This window comes from Pseudorca crassidens, chromosome X, assembly GCF_039906515.1.
Source record: "Pseudorca crassidens isolate mPseCra1 chromosome X, mPseCra1.hap1, whole genome shotgun sequence".
In the NCBI taxonomy this organism is placed as follows: Eukaryota; Metazoa; Chordata; class Mammalia; order Artiodactyla; family Delphinidae; genus Pseudorca; species Pseudorca crassidens.
This window is the reverse complement of record NC_090317.1, coordinates 95305522-95321146: the sequence shown is the minus strand read 5'-3', so window position 1 is coordinate 95321146 and position 15625 is coordinate 95305522. Positions and strand designations below refer to the sequence as shown.

The 15625-nt window shown below is 37.7% G+C and overlaps 1 long non-coding RNA gene across 1 annotated transcript in view; it reads right to left on the bottom strand.

The window, feature by feature from the left end:
• Window positions 1-324: 324 nt before the first annotated feature.
• Window positions 325-15625, bottom strand: part of LOC137216755 (uncharacterized) — a 127618-nt gene continuing 112317 nt past the window's right edge. The window contains exons 2-3 of the long non-coding RNA XR_010939842.1: window positions 2328-2573; window positions 325-417 (exon numbers count right to left, since the gene is read on the bottom strand). This is a non-coding gene — a long non-coding RNA (uncharacterized lncRNA). The remainder of the gene's footprint in view (window positions 418-2327; window positions 2574-15625) is intronic.

Sequence of the window (15625 nt, the reverse complement as noted above, 5' to 3'; positions counted from 1 at the left end):
ATCGGTATCCGCAAAATAACTTGCTGGGATTTTGATTGAGACTGCATTGAATCTATACATTATGCTGGGAAGAAGTGACATCTTAAAAATATTGAGTCTTCCTATCCTTGAATGTGGATTATCTCTCCATTTATTTAGTTCTTCTTTGATTTCATTCACCAGAGTTTTGTAGTTTTCTTCATATAGATCTTGTACATATTTTGTTAGATTCATACCTAAGTATTTCATTTTTGGGGTGTCAATGTAAATGGTATTGTGTTTTTAATCTCAAATTCCACTGTTCATTGCTGGCATATAGGAAAGTGATTAACTTTTGTGTACTCACCTCGTCTCCTGCAACCTTGCTAAAATCTCTTATTAGTTCCAGGAGTTTTTTGGTCAATTCTTTGGGGTTTTCCACATAGACAATCATATCATCTACAAACAAAGACAGTTTTATTTGTTTCTTTCTAATCTGTATACATTTTATTTCCTTTTCTTGTCTATTGCATTAGCTAGAACTTCCAGTATGATTTTGAAAAAGAGCAGTGAGAGGAAATATCCTTGCCTTGCACCTGATCTTAGTGAGATACTTCAAGTTTCTCACCATTAAGTACTATGTTAGTTGCAGGGTTTTTTTGTAGGTGTTCTTTTCTTTTTAACATCTTTATTGGAGTATAATTGCTTTACAATGGTGTGTTAATTTCTGCTTTATAACAAAGTGAATCAGCTATACGTATACATATATCCCCATATCTCCACCCTCTTGCATCTCCCTCCCACTCTCCCTATCCCACCCCTCTAGGTGGTCACAAAGCACCGAGCTGATCTCCCTGTGCTATGCGGCTGCTTCCCACTAGCTATCTATTTTAAATTTGGTAGTATATATAAGTCCATGCCACTCTCTCACTTTGTTACAGGTGTTCTTTATCAAGTTTAGAATGTTGTAAATATCTTTTAAAACAAATGTAATAATAGTTTAATTTGTATATGACTTACTACAAGAGTAAATTTATAATTCTCTAATATTTGTTTATTATGTAATATTAAAACTATTCTAATTTTGCTTAAAAGTCTTCATTTAGAACATTTTCTTGAAATTGGCCTGATACCAATGTTCATTCCATTGTTTCTTATCTTAGTAGCCTAAAGTTACCTAAAATTTAATTGCTCCCTTTTGAGCACACTTTTTTCTTTTTTATTTCTCCTTTTTTTGTGTATGAGTTCTTGAGACTATTCTAAATATGCATATTTAAATGTACATAAGCTAAGTCCCTAGACTAATTAAATATGTCCTCCATTAAATATGATAAATTTAACAATCTTGTTAATTTCCTTCCAGATTAAGCAATTTAGTTTCACAAAATTACATAACTAAGGAGGTGGATCCCTTGATGTTCCACCCAGATCCCCTCTCATTGAAGGACTTGCCCCAGCTTCTGGGAGTGATACAAGCATGAAGCCCACAGCTGTCAAAGATATCTCAGCTGTAGGGAGCCACAAAGTTACTCCCACTACCCTGATCCACGTGGAGATATAAATGTGCATCAATCTTGGCCCAACAGGGAACAACTCCTATTCTAACTTCTAAGTGCCCCATAGGGTTGCCCAAAGTATCAGTATTTGTAGGGACTGCATTACAGTTTGGACTTCTCCCTTGATCCCCCCTACCTCCCATAGGTGTTGATCCCTTCATAGCCATCCTGCCTGCTAAACTCTATCTCTGGGTCTACTTCCAGGAGAACCAACTTGCAACAGTAAGTAAGTAAACAGTTTGCATTAGATAATATTATTTATATCTCCATAGGTAGTCCCATTTCTTAGTCTATTCCAGTCAATCCTCTCAGTCTTTATGCTCAGCACACAAAAACCCTGCCATTTTCTTTAACATCACAGAATAAGATAGTATATTTTCATGATATCAGCTGATCAGATTTTCTGTTCTTACTTCATCTCAAGATGGATCTCTCTGTTTGAACTAAATGTTCTCATGTTGCATACAAATGACCAATTCCTTCAATCAATTAAGTTTAATTTTTCAAAGGTATTTAAAGCAAACAGCTCTATATCTAAAATCTCTCTGGTCACACACACAAAGAATTTCAAATGACCATTTACAGACAGAGATTAACATGTGAAAAATTGCTGGGCAAATTACACAATTTTAGCTAAAAGAAAAATGAAAACAAGACGCAAAGTTTTTGCCAACAAAACACAGAATAAATTCCTGAAACCAAAAGAAATAAATGCATACCTACCCACCCCATCTTTGCTAGGGTCTTTGGTCATCCCTTAGTAATATAATTTAATACACTGACCGAAAGCCTGTGGAATTAAACCCAACTTACCTTTTCTCCAGTCCTATGACATCCTTCCAACATCAAATGACCTTTCCAGGCGCTTACAGGAGTGGCAGGGGTAGGGACATTCGACGTAATTGCCCAAACTACAGGGAAATCCAGTACTCTGGCTCCAAACTTCCTCTCCACGTTTTCAGTGTCATACTTGATGTGGTATAACTTGACTCAGAGCTGTTCTTGCTTCACTCTGGTAGGCTGTCATGAGTTGAGCTATCTTGGTAGGGCCTCCAAATTCTTAAGGAAAACATATATGACAAATTCATTACGTCAATGTTTTATTTTAAGTGTGATACAAGAGATTAGGCCTCTAAATTAGCCAAGTAAAAGATTTCACTTTTCATAGATATACAGGAAAAAAGACTGATTAGGAAATCATTGTTACACCAGATACAAGATGAAAAAGAATGCTTGCTTAGAGATGTTTAGACTGCTGCCTGATAGATAGCTGGCTAGGTTAGTAAATAACATTATCAATTTTTAAAATTTCATTTAGGTCTATCAGAACAGTCTCTAAACATATTATCAGGAATAATCATTACTTCCCTGAAAGAGTTTGGGAATCACATCACACTCAGTTTGAGTCTTCTTCTTCCTTACTCATCTCTAATCCAAATTCTCCTATCCATCAAGATACAATTCAATACCTCCTTTGGAGATGAAAATGGCATTCCAGGGAGGAGATGGAGGATAAGAGTGGAGAGATGTGGTTGAGAAGGGTGGGTATACAAAGATGTAGAAGAAAGAGGAGGCATGGCAATGCAGAAGTCAGGATGGGATCTGCCTAAGTCAGGTGGGCATTGCTTACTAGGGACACATGGGAACATGATTCCAACAATAAGGAAAAAGTTACGCAGAGCCTACACATTTTCTCAAGTGGGAAAACTACTGTTCATTTCTTCCCCATTCATGTTCACTTGGTTATTGACTATGCAAGAGCACTTTATTCATGTACCTTCTAGGCCAGGGTAAGCCAGGGAACCTATGACCTGGTGCTTTCCTGGTCTCGTGTTTTTGTACCATAAAGGGGTAGCTATTTATGAGCTATTTACAGCTCTTTGATAGATTTGTGATTAAAGACTTTACCAAAATTCCACTGAAGTACACAGTAAGTTGACATATTTTATCCTTTGCAGTTCAGTAGGGTGCACTTTTTGCACAATCTCTTGCTCCAAAGGGAGAAGTGAATGACGGAGCACTTTTAAAGGCTCCAACTGATTATGGAAAATAAACATTAATGACACTGGGAAAAAATCCAGACTAATGAACCCACTACTAAATTTTGTCTATTTTCTAGCTCTAAATCTGTACTAATGAGATAATGATATGGTAATCACTAGTCAAGTGTGGCTACTTGAATTTAAATTTTAACTAGTTAAAATTTTTTAAAAATTGATTTCTCAGCCACACTAGCCACATTTCAAGTGCTTGGAAAACATACATGGTTAGTGTCTACCATATTGGACAGCACAGATTTATAGAATGGATATATCACTGCAGGAAGTTCTATTAGAAAGTGTTGCTATATGTGATGAGAAAGCATCTCAAAAAAATCCGGACTAACACGCCCACCACTAAATATCTTATGTCTATATATAGACCTATACATATAGAAGGTGTGTATATATACATACATATATATATATATATGTACACATACAAAGTCTCTACAACAGGATATTTTAATTAAAAACAAATGGTCGGAGTTTGGAGACACCTTCAAGATAGCGGAGGAGTAAGAAGTGGAGATCACCTTACTCCCCACAAATACATCAGAAATACACCTACATGTGGAACAACTCCTACAGAACACCTACTGAATGCTGGCAGAAGACCTCAGACCTCCCAAAAGGCAAGAAACCCCCCCACGTACCTGGGTAGGGCAAAAGAAAAAAGAAACAACAGAGACAAAAGAATAGGGACAGGACCTGCACCAGTGGGAGGGAGCTGAGAAGGAGGAAAGATTTCCACACACTACGAAGCCCCTTCGCGGGCGGAGACTGCGGGTGGCGGAAGGGGGAAGCTTCGGAGCTGCGGAGGAGAGCGCAGCAACAGGGTGCGGAGGGCAAAGCGGAGAGAGTCCCGCACAGAGGATCGGTGCCGACTGGCACTCACCAGCCCGAGACGCTTGTCTGCTCACCCGCCGGGGCGGGCGGGGCTGGGAGCTGAGGCTCGGGCTTCGGAGGTCGGATCGCAGGGAGAGAACTGGGGTTGGCGGCGTGAACACAGCCTGAAGGGGGCTAGTGCGCCACGGCTAGCTGGGAGGGAGTCCGGGAAAAAGTCTGGAGCTGCCGAAGAGGCAAGAGAACATTGTTTCGGGGTGTGTGAGGAGAGGGGATTCTGAGCACTGCCTAAATAAGCTCCAGAGACGGGCGCGAGCCGCGTCTATCAGCGCGGACCCCAGAGACGGGCATGAGATGCTTCCATGCCCTGGCTATTGTTTAAAAAAAATGGTTCTGAGGGTTGTCTTTTGGACTTGTTTATGGTTTCCTTTGCTGTGCAAAAGCTTTGCAGTTTCATTAGGTCCCATTTGTTTATTTTTGTTTTTATTTCCATTTCTCTAGGAGGTGGGTCAAAAAGGATCTTGCTGTGATTTATGTCACAGAGTGTTCTGCCTACGTTTTCCTCTAAGAGTTTGATAGTTTCTGGCCTTACATTTAGGTCTTTAATCCATTTTGAGCTTATTTTTGTGTACGGTGTTAGGGAGTGATCTCATCTCATACTTTTACATGTACCTGTCTAGTTTTGCGAGAAAATATTTGCAAATGAAGCAACTGACAAAGGATTAATCTCCAAAATTTACAAGCAGCTCATGCAGCTCAATAACAAAAAAACAAACAACCCAATCCAAAAATGGGCAGAAGACCTAAATAGACATTTCTCCAAAGAAGATATACAGACTGCCAACAAACACATGAAAGAATGTTCAACATCATTAATCATTAGAGAAATGCAAATCAAAACTACAATGAGATATCATCTCACACCAGTCAGAATGGCCATCATCAAAAAATCTAGAAACAATAAATGCTGGAGAGGGTGTGGAGAAAAGGGAACACTCTTGCACTGCTGGTGGGAATGTGAATTGGTTCAGCCACTATGGAGAACAGTATGGAGGGTCCTTAAAAAACTACAAATAGAACTACCATATGACCCAGCAATCCCACTACTGGGCATATACCCTGAGAAAACCATAATTCAAAAAGAGTCATGTACCAAAATGTTCATTGAAGCTCTATTTACAATAACCCGGAGATGGAAACAACCTAAGTGTCCATCATCGGATTAATGGATAAAGAAGATGTGGCACATATATACAATGGAATATTACTCGGCCATAAAAAGAAACGAAATTGAGCTATTTGTAATGAGGTGGATGGACCTAGAGTCTGTCATACAGAGTGAAGTCAGAAAGAGAAAGACAAATACCGTATGCTACTACATATATATGGAATTTAAGAAAAAAATATCATGAAGAACCTAGGGGTAAGACAGGAACAAAGACACAAACCTACTAGAGAATGGACTTGAGGATATGGGGAGGGGTAGGGTAAGCTGTGACAAAGTGAGAGAGTGGCATGGACATATATACACTACCAAACATAAAATAGCTAGCTAGTGGGAAGCTGTGCATAGCACAGGGAGATCAGCTCGGTGCTTTGTGACCACCTAGAGGGGTGGGATAGGGAGGGTGGGAGGGAGGGAGACGCAAGAGGGAAGAGATATGGGAACATATGTATATGTATAACTGATTCACTTTGTTATAAAGCAGAAACTAACACACCATTTTAAAGCAATCATACTCCAATAAAGATGTAAAAAAAAAAATGGTTCTGAAGAACCTAGGGGCAGGACAGGAATAAAGACGCAGCCATAGAGAATGGACTTGAGGACACAGGGAGGGAGAAGGGTAAGCTGGGACAAAGTGAGAGAGTGGCATGGACATATATACACTACCAAACGTAAAATAGATAGCTAGTGGGAAGCAGCCACATAGCACAGGGAGATCAGCTCGGTGCTTTGTGACCACCTAGAGAGGCGGGATAGGGAGGGTGGGAGGGAGATGCAAGAGGGAGGAGATATGGGGATATATGTATATGTATAGCTGATTCACTTTGCTATAAAGTAGAAACTAACACACAGTTGTAAAGCAATTATACTCCAATAAAGATGTTAAAAAAGTTTTTTAAAAAAGCAAAAAAACCAAATGGTCCACTCCCAGTTATGATAATCCACTGTTTTAATATATTGCCTTCAGCTCTCTCATATATTTATATGCCACTTTGTATTCTCCTGGTTTTACTTAGCATTATATCTAACATCTTGTTTATGTTTCTACATAATCTTAATTATCATTTTAATGCCTACATAATATTCTATCCTTTTGATGTACCATAATTTATTAAACCATTTCTCTAATGTTAGACATTCTCTTGGTGCTTATTCCCTTTCTTTATTCTGATTACAGTTACAAGGCTTTTTTTCTGTGTGTAAATGTTTCTGTTCTTCTCTTATACTTCATAACTAACTCCTCTATTCACATATGCTTTATGAGAGAGATTCTATTTATAGCCTTTATAGTGCCAGGAATATAAAGCTGTCTCTGCCTAATTTAACCCTACAACACTCGAAACAAATAGGTTATGGAAGGCAGTAGATTTAATGGCTATTTAGAATGTGTGTGTCTTTGGCATATGACCTTGATTTAATTGTGCAATTTTCATTATGCTGTAGCTTTTATTCCCTTATATTCTATAATGTTTTTGGCTTTTATTCCCTTATATTCCATAATGTTTTTGGCCCCAGAGACAGTCTCTAGAACAGAAGTCATGTGAACCAGAAGAAACCGCTGTCAGACCCCATTTTAATTTCACCTGCAGGCTCAACCACCCCCCCTCCCCCGCCAACCAGAGTTTTATTCCTGACAGAGGTGGGATCTGATGACCCAGTAATATCTATTCTACGCCTATGCTCCTCTTCAATTTCTCTCCACTTATATCTAGAACCAAGATCCAGGATTCCACAGACATCTTTATGGCCTCTTATCCAGGCCTTGAGTTTGCCTTAAAACTCAACAAAGACTGGGGCCTCTACTGCTTCGTCAGTTTCTGTGCAATATTTGGTCTCCAGGACTAGGGTTTGCTTTACCTTTTAAGGTAAATTTTAAGAGGGGTGCAAAGTCTCAGCCTTGAGTCTAGGGTTCAAGAGTATAACAATCACACAGGGCCAGACAACTGAAAGGATGTACATTTCACACCTAAGGCTTTAATAAAGATAAGTATAGCAGGAGAAAGAAAGTATAGTCAGTCATTGAGGGGTTTGATATGTCCAGGAGCACCTCCTAGAGTTCTCTCAGTTACAGAAGATGTGCTTTGCATTCAAATTATGGACCACAAAGATATGTGCAAGGTATCTTGGTTTCAAGGAAGCCAAGATACTAGTTTACTGAGGGGTCTTTAACATACCACTGGTCACAACTAAAACCAGACTGTGTAAATGGCAAAACCAGGTACAAACCATCAACCTATAGATCCCTAACTGATGCAGACAAGCCAGTATAGGATGTCTCCAAGGGAATTTCGAACTTCAAGAAGCACATTATAAATCTTTAGCTAGTACATTTCATCCTTATCTTAACCAAGGGTCAGTACCAGACTTTCAGGCAACCCTGGAGACAAGCATAGAGCTATCCCAGTCCAGGTACAAGTTAACTCTATCCTCACCCAGAGACATGGGCTATATAGAGATCCTCAGCACTTCTTTCTCCATTGTTTAAAGCAACAAATACCCCTGTGTAACAAAGTTTGGTGAGGAACACGTGTCAAGTCTCACAAAAGTTGCGTGGGCTTATTGCCTTTCTTAAGGTTGAAGGTATTCAACTTGGGAAATCCTTTGAACTTCAACTGATTAATTTATTGAACAGACATAAGAGGTCAGAATAAGAAAAAACATCTGGGAGTTATATTATCGGAGGGACTCTCATTTGCCATTGGAAAAGGTTTGCAGGGCATACTATCTCAGATGGGTAAGTTGTCATTCAGTTCACAATCTTATCCAACTCTGAAGGAGAAAAACTACATAGAAATCTTTTCAGCAATTTCTCTGTGGCTTCTTTTTCTCAAATGACCACAGAAAACTAAATGTGCTGAACCACACTTCCATAATGGTATTTGGCTGGAAACCTACTGCTGTAGCTTTTGTGTTTTTTGGCACTGTATTAGTTTGCGAGGGCTGCTGGAAAAAAGTACCACAAATTGGGAGGCTTAAATAACAGAAATTCATTCTCTAACAGTTCTAGAAGCAAGTCTGAAATCAAAATTCTAGTGGGGTCAGTTCCTTCTGAGGGCTGTGAGGGAAGGATCTGTTCCAGGCCTCTCTCCTTGGCTTGTAGATGGCTGTCATCTCTCTGTGTCTTCACATTATCTTCCCTCTATGTGTGTCTGTCTCTGTGTCTAAATTTCTTCTTTTTATAAGGACACCAGTCATATTGGATTGGGGCCTACCCTAATGATATCTTTTTAAGTTTATCTCTGTAAAGACTCTATCTCCAAATAAGGTCGAGTTCTGAGGTACTGGGCGTTAGGTTTTCAATATACGAATTTTGGGGGAACACACTTCAGCACACAAGAGGCACATATCAAAAAGCAGGCTGCTTCTCAAAGCCTCTGCAGCATCCTTTTCTTTTTGTACTCCTCTTCTTCCTCTTGACATTAGTTGTTTTTAGGAAAGGTTGTGACTGATGTTGCCTTGTGTCATGAAGAAGTTATTTCCTGCTCGCCAAAATAACAAGACATGTATATAAGGAGGCAGACATAACAGAGAGCCTTCTGGACAGGAATCAACTGTGACATAATTAGAGACTCATGTCTGTTTTCAAAACAGTAACCAAGACAGCTTGGTTGCTATGAGTGACTATTCAATGCCAAAATGGCACATGAAGCCCTTTATCTCCTAAAATGAACAGGAAGGCTGCTTATCTGTGCTTTGAGGAGGGTAATTAAACAATGTTTTACTGCAATTGACTGAGAATTGTTCAATAACAATTGTTTACTAATTGCTTACTAACAATTTAGTAAAAATTGTTTTATAATTTATTGGTATAATTACCAATAATAACATAATAACAATAGTTACTCTTGCAAATATACAGTTTTATAACATATATATTGGAGTCCATAAAAATGTTGTAACTATCCTCTTTAATTGTACAACAAAAATATATTACAAAAAATTAAATTCCTTTCACAAAAAGATGTTCAAGAAGGGTAGAACAGTGATATTCACAATCATATTCACTTTCCACTTTATGATTTTAAACAGTATTTGTACCCAGGTGGTAGTGATATGCTATGGTCAGGGGACCTAGTTGGAAGCAAAGGCTATAGGCATTTTCTGTGAAGAAATCCTAGAGCTCAGTCTCTTGGCTCTATCATTTAATTAGAAATGTTCTCTTCCTTGGTTTATAAGCATAATTTCTTTAAAGTAGCCACATGTAACAGCATTACCATTGGAAAATGTTTTAAATAAAATTTGTTAGTTGCAGCAACATGGATGTACCTAGAGATTGTCATACTGAGTGAAGTAAGTCAGACAGAGAAAGACAAATATCATATAATATCGCTCGTATGTGGAATCTAAAAAAATGGTACAAATGAATTTATCTACAAAACAGAAATAGAGCCACAGATGTAGAAAATAAACTTATGGTTACCGAAGGCAAAGTGGGGTGGTAAATTAGGAGACTGGGATTAACTACTAGATACAAAATAGATAACTAATAAGGACCTACTGTACAGCACAGGGAACTCTACTCAATACTCTGTAATGACCTATATGGGAATAGAATCTAAAAAAGAGTGGATAAATGTTTATGTATAACTGACTTATTTTTCTGTATAGCAGAAATGAACACAACACTGTAAATCAATACTCAAATAAAAATTAATTTAAAAAAATAAAAATAAAATGTATTAGTGTATGTCTAGAGTATGATTTGGTTACTTTCTTACATATCTTTAACTATTTCTCTTCCTTTACGAGTTCATGTGGGGAAAGTACAGATGGAATATTCTCCAAGATTGATGAGATCCCGGGTGCTAAAACAAACCTTAAAGCTTAAAAGATATGATATGATCTTAGCTCATAATGGAATTAAACTAGAAATCAATATGAAAAAGATAACAGGAAAATCTTTAAACACCTAAAAAATTTTTTTAAAAACCCTAATAATCCATGATCAAAGAGGAATTCTCCAAAAAATGAAACATATTTTTAACTGAATGGTAATAAGATATCAAAACTTGTGGGATGCATCCAGAGCAGAGCTTAGAGGGAATTTTATAGCAACAGTGTTTACATTAGAAATGGAGAAAAGTCTCAATAATATAAGTTGCTACCTCAGGAAACTAGGAAGAGGAGAGCAAAATAAACCCAAAGCAAGAAGAAGGCAAGAAATAATAAAGATAAGAGCAGAAGTCAAAGAAATAGAAACAGAACTAGCAAATGCCAATGGTTGTAGATAAAACAAGAACCAAAAATCCTACTCTCTCGAGCCTAAGGACTAGGAAAGAGGCAGTCTAGAAAGAGAGAAAACTTTTACTAGCTGTTCTACTACAGCCAAACATCACTAGAAAAAAAGCTGTGGCCTGACCTCTATCCATAGCAGCAGTGACTAATAGGGAGCCTAGACATCAGACTGTAATGAGGCAACCCAACCCCCTGCAGGTGTGGTGTCAGAAAAGGTCAAGAACAGAATTGGGACTTTTATCCACACTAAGCAGTACAAGTGACCACAACCCCAAACCATGGAGTCAGTGGAAACCATGCAGCAAGCATGGGCTTCCTCCATCACCTGGTAGCAATGAGGCACCCCTCCTCCACTCCACTGAGGTGGTATCAGAGGAGGCCTACTGGATAGTTGGGATTTACAACACTGCCCAATGGTAAGACGGCGGCCCACCCACCCCACGGTGTCAATGGAGATCATGTGGGGAGTAGTAACAAGGCACTCCTACCAATCCTAGCCAGGGAGATATCAGTGGAGGCCTAGTGAGAAGTTTGCCCAGCAGTAATGATGAGTTCTCTCCTCCTCAAGTATCAGCCAAGGCTAACTGGGAAAACCAGACTTCTACCTGCAACTGACAGTAATGAGGCAGTGTTCTCCCTTCCTCTCTGAAGTATCAGAGGAAGCTAGCTAAAACAAAAGGCTTATATAAGATCCAGATTCTCACATAATACGCAAAATGTCTAGGTGACAATAGAAAAAAATCACTTATTCCAAGAACCAGTAAGATCTCAAACTGAATAAAAAAGACAACCAATAGATTTCAATGCAAAGATGACAGAGATATTAAAATTCTCTGACCAAGATTTTAAAGCAGCCATCATGAAACTGCTTCAACAAGCAATTATAAACATACCTGAAACACACCTATGAATATACTTAAAATGAAAAAATAGAAAGCCTCAGCAAAAGAATTGCAAGTCTAAGTAGAGAAATAGAAAATATAAGGAAGAATCAATTAGAAATTTTAGAACTTAGAAATACAAAAACTCAGTACATGGGTTCAAGAGCAGAGTGTAAGGCAAGGGGAGAAGAATTACTGAACTTGAAGAGAGAACAACAGAAATTACACAATCTAAACAGCAGACAGAAAACAGACTTTAAAAAAAAGAACAGATTTTCAGAGACCTACTGGAAGATAAAATAAGATCTAACATTTATGCCATCGAAGTCCGAGAAAAAGAGGAGAAAAGGGTGGGGCTAAAAAACTATGAAATAACAGTAAAATAATAGCTGAAAACGTCCCAAATTTGGCAAAATTCATAAATCTATAGGTTCAAGAAGCTGCACGAACCACAAAGAAATTCATGTAAAGGCATATCATAGTCAAACTTCTGAAAACCAAAGACAGAAAAACAATCTTGAAATCAGTGATACAGAAACAACTTCCCTATATTGGGACAACAATTCAAATGACAGGATTTCTCATTAGAAAACATGGAGGCCAGAAGGAATTGATACAACATTTTTCCAGTGCTAAAAAGAACTGTAAACCCACAATCCTATATCCAGTAAAAAATTCCTTCGGGAACAAAGGAAATATAAAGACATTCTCAGATGAAGGGAAACTAAGGGAATTTGTCACCAGCAGACCTACCCTAAAGGAATGGTTGAAGGAAATTTTATTAAGAGAAACAAAATCATTAAAGAAAGAATCTTGGATTACCAAGAAAGAAGAAAAAACACAAGAAGAAAAAATATAGGTAAATACATTAACTTTACTTCTCCTCTTGAGTCTTCTAGATTACATTTGGTGATTGAAGGAAAAATTATAACAATGTCTGATATGGCTCTAGATGTCTGTGGAGGAAATATTTAAGGCAATCATATCATAAAAGGGAGACAAGGTTTCTACACTTCACTCAAACTGGTAAAATGTCAACATCAGAAGACTAAGTTATGCAGAGCAGCCACTAAAGATGCTGTGCAAAAAGATACACTCAAAATCACTATAGATAAATCAAAATGGAATTATAAAATAGGTTCAAGTAATCCACAAGAAGGCAGGAAAAAGAAAATAGGAACAAAACACAGAATAAACAGAAAAAAACATCCAGCAGATTTGAGCCCTAACATCTCAATAATTACATTAAATGTAGATGATCTACATATGCCAATTAAAGACAGAAATTTGTGGGGTAGATTAAAAAATATGACTATATGCTCTCTACAGGAAACTCTCCAAATATAATGATACAGACAGATTGTCATATCATGCTAACATAAATCAAAAGAAAGTGGAGTGGCTACATTAATTTCAGAAAAAAAGAACTTCAGAGTAAAGAAAATGACCAGAGACAAAAAGGGACACTATATAATTATCAAAAATTCAGGCCACCAAGAAGACAAAGTAAAATGTGCATGCACCGAACAACACAGCAGCAAAATACATGAAGACAAAGGCTGAGAGAACTGAAAGGAGTAATAAGCACAGCCAAAAGATGAGAAGACATCACCATCCTTCTCTCAACAACTAATTGAACAATTAAACAGAAAATCAGCATGGGTATAAAATAACTCAAAGGCAGTGTCAACTAAGAGAATCTATTTGACATTGAACACTCCACCCAACAATAGCAGAATCCACATTCTTTTCAAGTGGCAATGGATAGCAAAACAACATAGCCCCTTAAACAAATCTGAATAAATTTAAAGAATTGAAATCATACAGTGTGTCTCTGACCACAATGAAATCAAACTATAAATCAATATCAGAGAGATAACAGAAAAATTCCACACTAAAAATCATGCTCCTAAATAATTTGCTGGTCAATGATAAACCTGAGCGGAAATTTTTAAAAACACATTGTACTGAATGGAAATGAAAATACAACATATCAAAATTTGTGTGACATAGCAAAAACAGTGCTAAGAGGGAAATTTATAGCACTGAACATGTACATCAGAAAAGGGGAAACATCTCCAGTCAATAATCTAAGATTCCCACTTCAAGAATCTAAAAAACAAAGAGAAAAATAAATTCAAAATGAGCAGAAGGGGGCTTCACTGGTGGCGCAGTGGTTGAGAGTCTGCCTGCCGATGCAGGGGACATGGGTTCGTGCCCCGGTCCGGGAAGATCCCACATGCCACAGAGTGGCTAGGCCCGTGAGCCATGGCCACTGAGCCTGCGCGTCCGGAGCCTGTGCTCCGCAACGGGAGAGGCCACAACAGTGAGAGGCCCGTGTACCGCAAAAAAAAAAAAAAAAAAAGAGCAGAAGGAAGGAAAGAACGATAAAAAACAAAAAGCAATGAAACTGAAAACAGAATAACAATAGAGAAAAATTAATAAAATACAAAGCTAGTCCTTTGAAAAGATCAATAAAATTGAAAAAAACTCTACCAAGACTTGACAAAGGAAAAACGAGAAAAGACACAAATAACTAAATCAGGAATGAAAGACTGCATATCATTACACACCCTGCAGACATCAAAATGATAAGGAAATACTTGAAACAACTCCATACCCATAAATTTGACAAACATGTACAGGATCTGTATGCTGACAGTTACAAAATGTTGATGAAGCTAATCAAAGAAGACCTAAATATGTGGACATACCATATTTATGAATTAGAAGGCTCAGCACAGTAAAGATGTCAATTATTTCTTAATTTATATACGGGGCTAAGACAATTTCTGTCAGAATCCAAGCAAGTTTTTTTTTTTAATAGAAATAGGCTTATTCTAAAATTCATAGGGAAAGGCACAGGTCCTAGAATAGTTAAAATAATCTTGATAAAGAAGAATAAAGTGGGAGAACTCACTTTACCCAATATTAAGGCTTACTTATATAGCGCCAGTAATCAAGACAGTATGGTATTGGTAGCGAGACACATTGATCAATGGATTAGAGTAGAGAACACAGATATAGCTTCTACACAAGTACAATCAATCAAGTATTTTTTTCTTTTTGGCCGTGTAGTGTGGCATGTGGGATTCTAGTTCCCCAACCAAGGATCGGGCCCACGCCCCCTGCATTGGAAACACAGACTCTTAACTACTGGACTGCCAGGGAAGCCCCACAATCAATCTATTTTTGACAAAGGTGCAAATGCAGTTCAATAGAGGAAGGATAACCTTTTCAACACACGTGGGAGCAGTTTGCCCTCCATAAGCAAAAAATGAATCTTGCCCTAACTTCACACCTCATGCAATGATTAACCTAAAATGGATAATGGACTTAAATGTAAAACTATAAAACTTTTAGAGAAAAAAAAGGAGAAAGTCTTTGGTATCTAGTACTACACAAAGAATTTTTTAGACCTGATACCAAAGCATGATCCATAAAAGGAAAAATTAATAAACTAAAAACTTTTGCCCTGTGAAAGCCATATGAAGAGGATGAAAATACAATCCACGGACTGGGAGAAAATATTTGCAAACCACATGTCTGATCTGACAAAGGACTATTATGTAGAATATAAAGAACTACCCAATCTCAACAGTAAGAACACAAACAATCCAATTAGAAAATGGACAAAAGGCTTGAAGACACATTTCACTAAAGAGGTTTATACAGATGGCAAAAAGCACATGAAAAGATGTTCAACATCGTTAGCCAGGGAAATGTAAATTAATACCAAAATGAGATATCACTATACACCTACCAGAATAACAACAAAAACAACAAAATGATGTAGTACAAAATGCTTGTGAGGATGTGGAGATACTGGATTACCTGAATTGCTGGTGGAAATGCCAAATGCTACAGGCACTCTGGGAAACA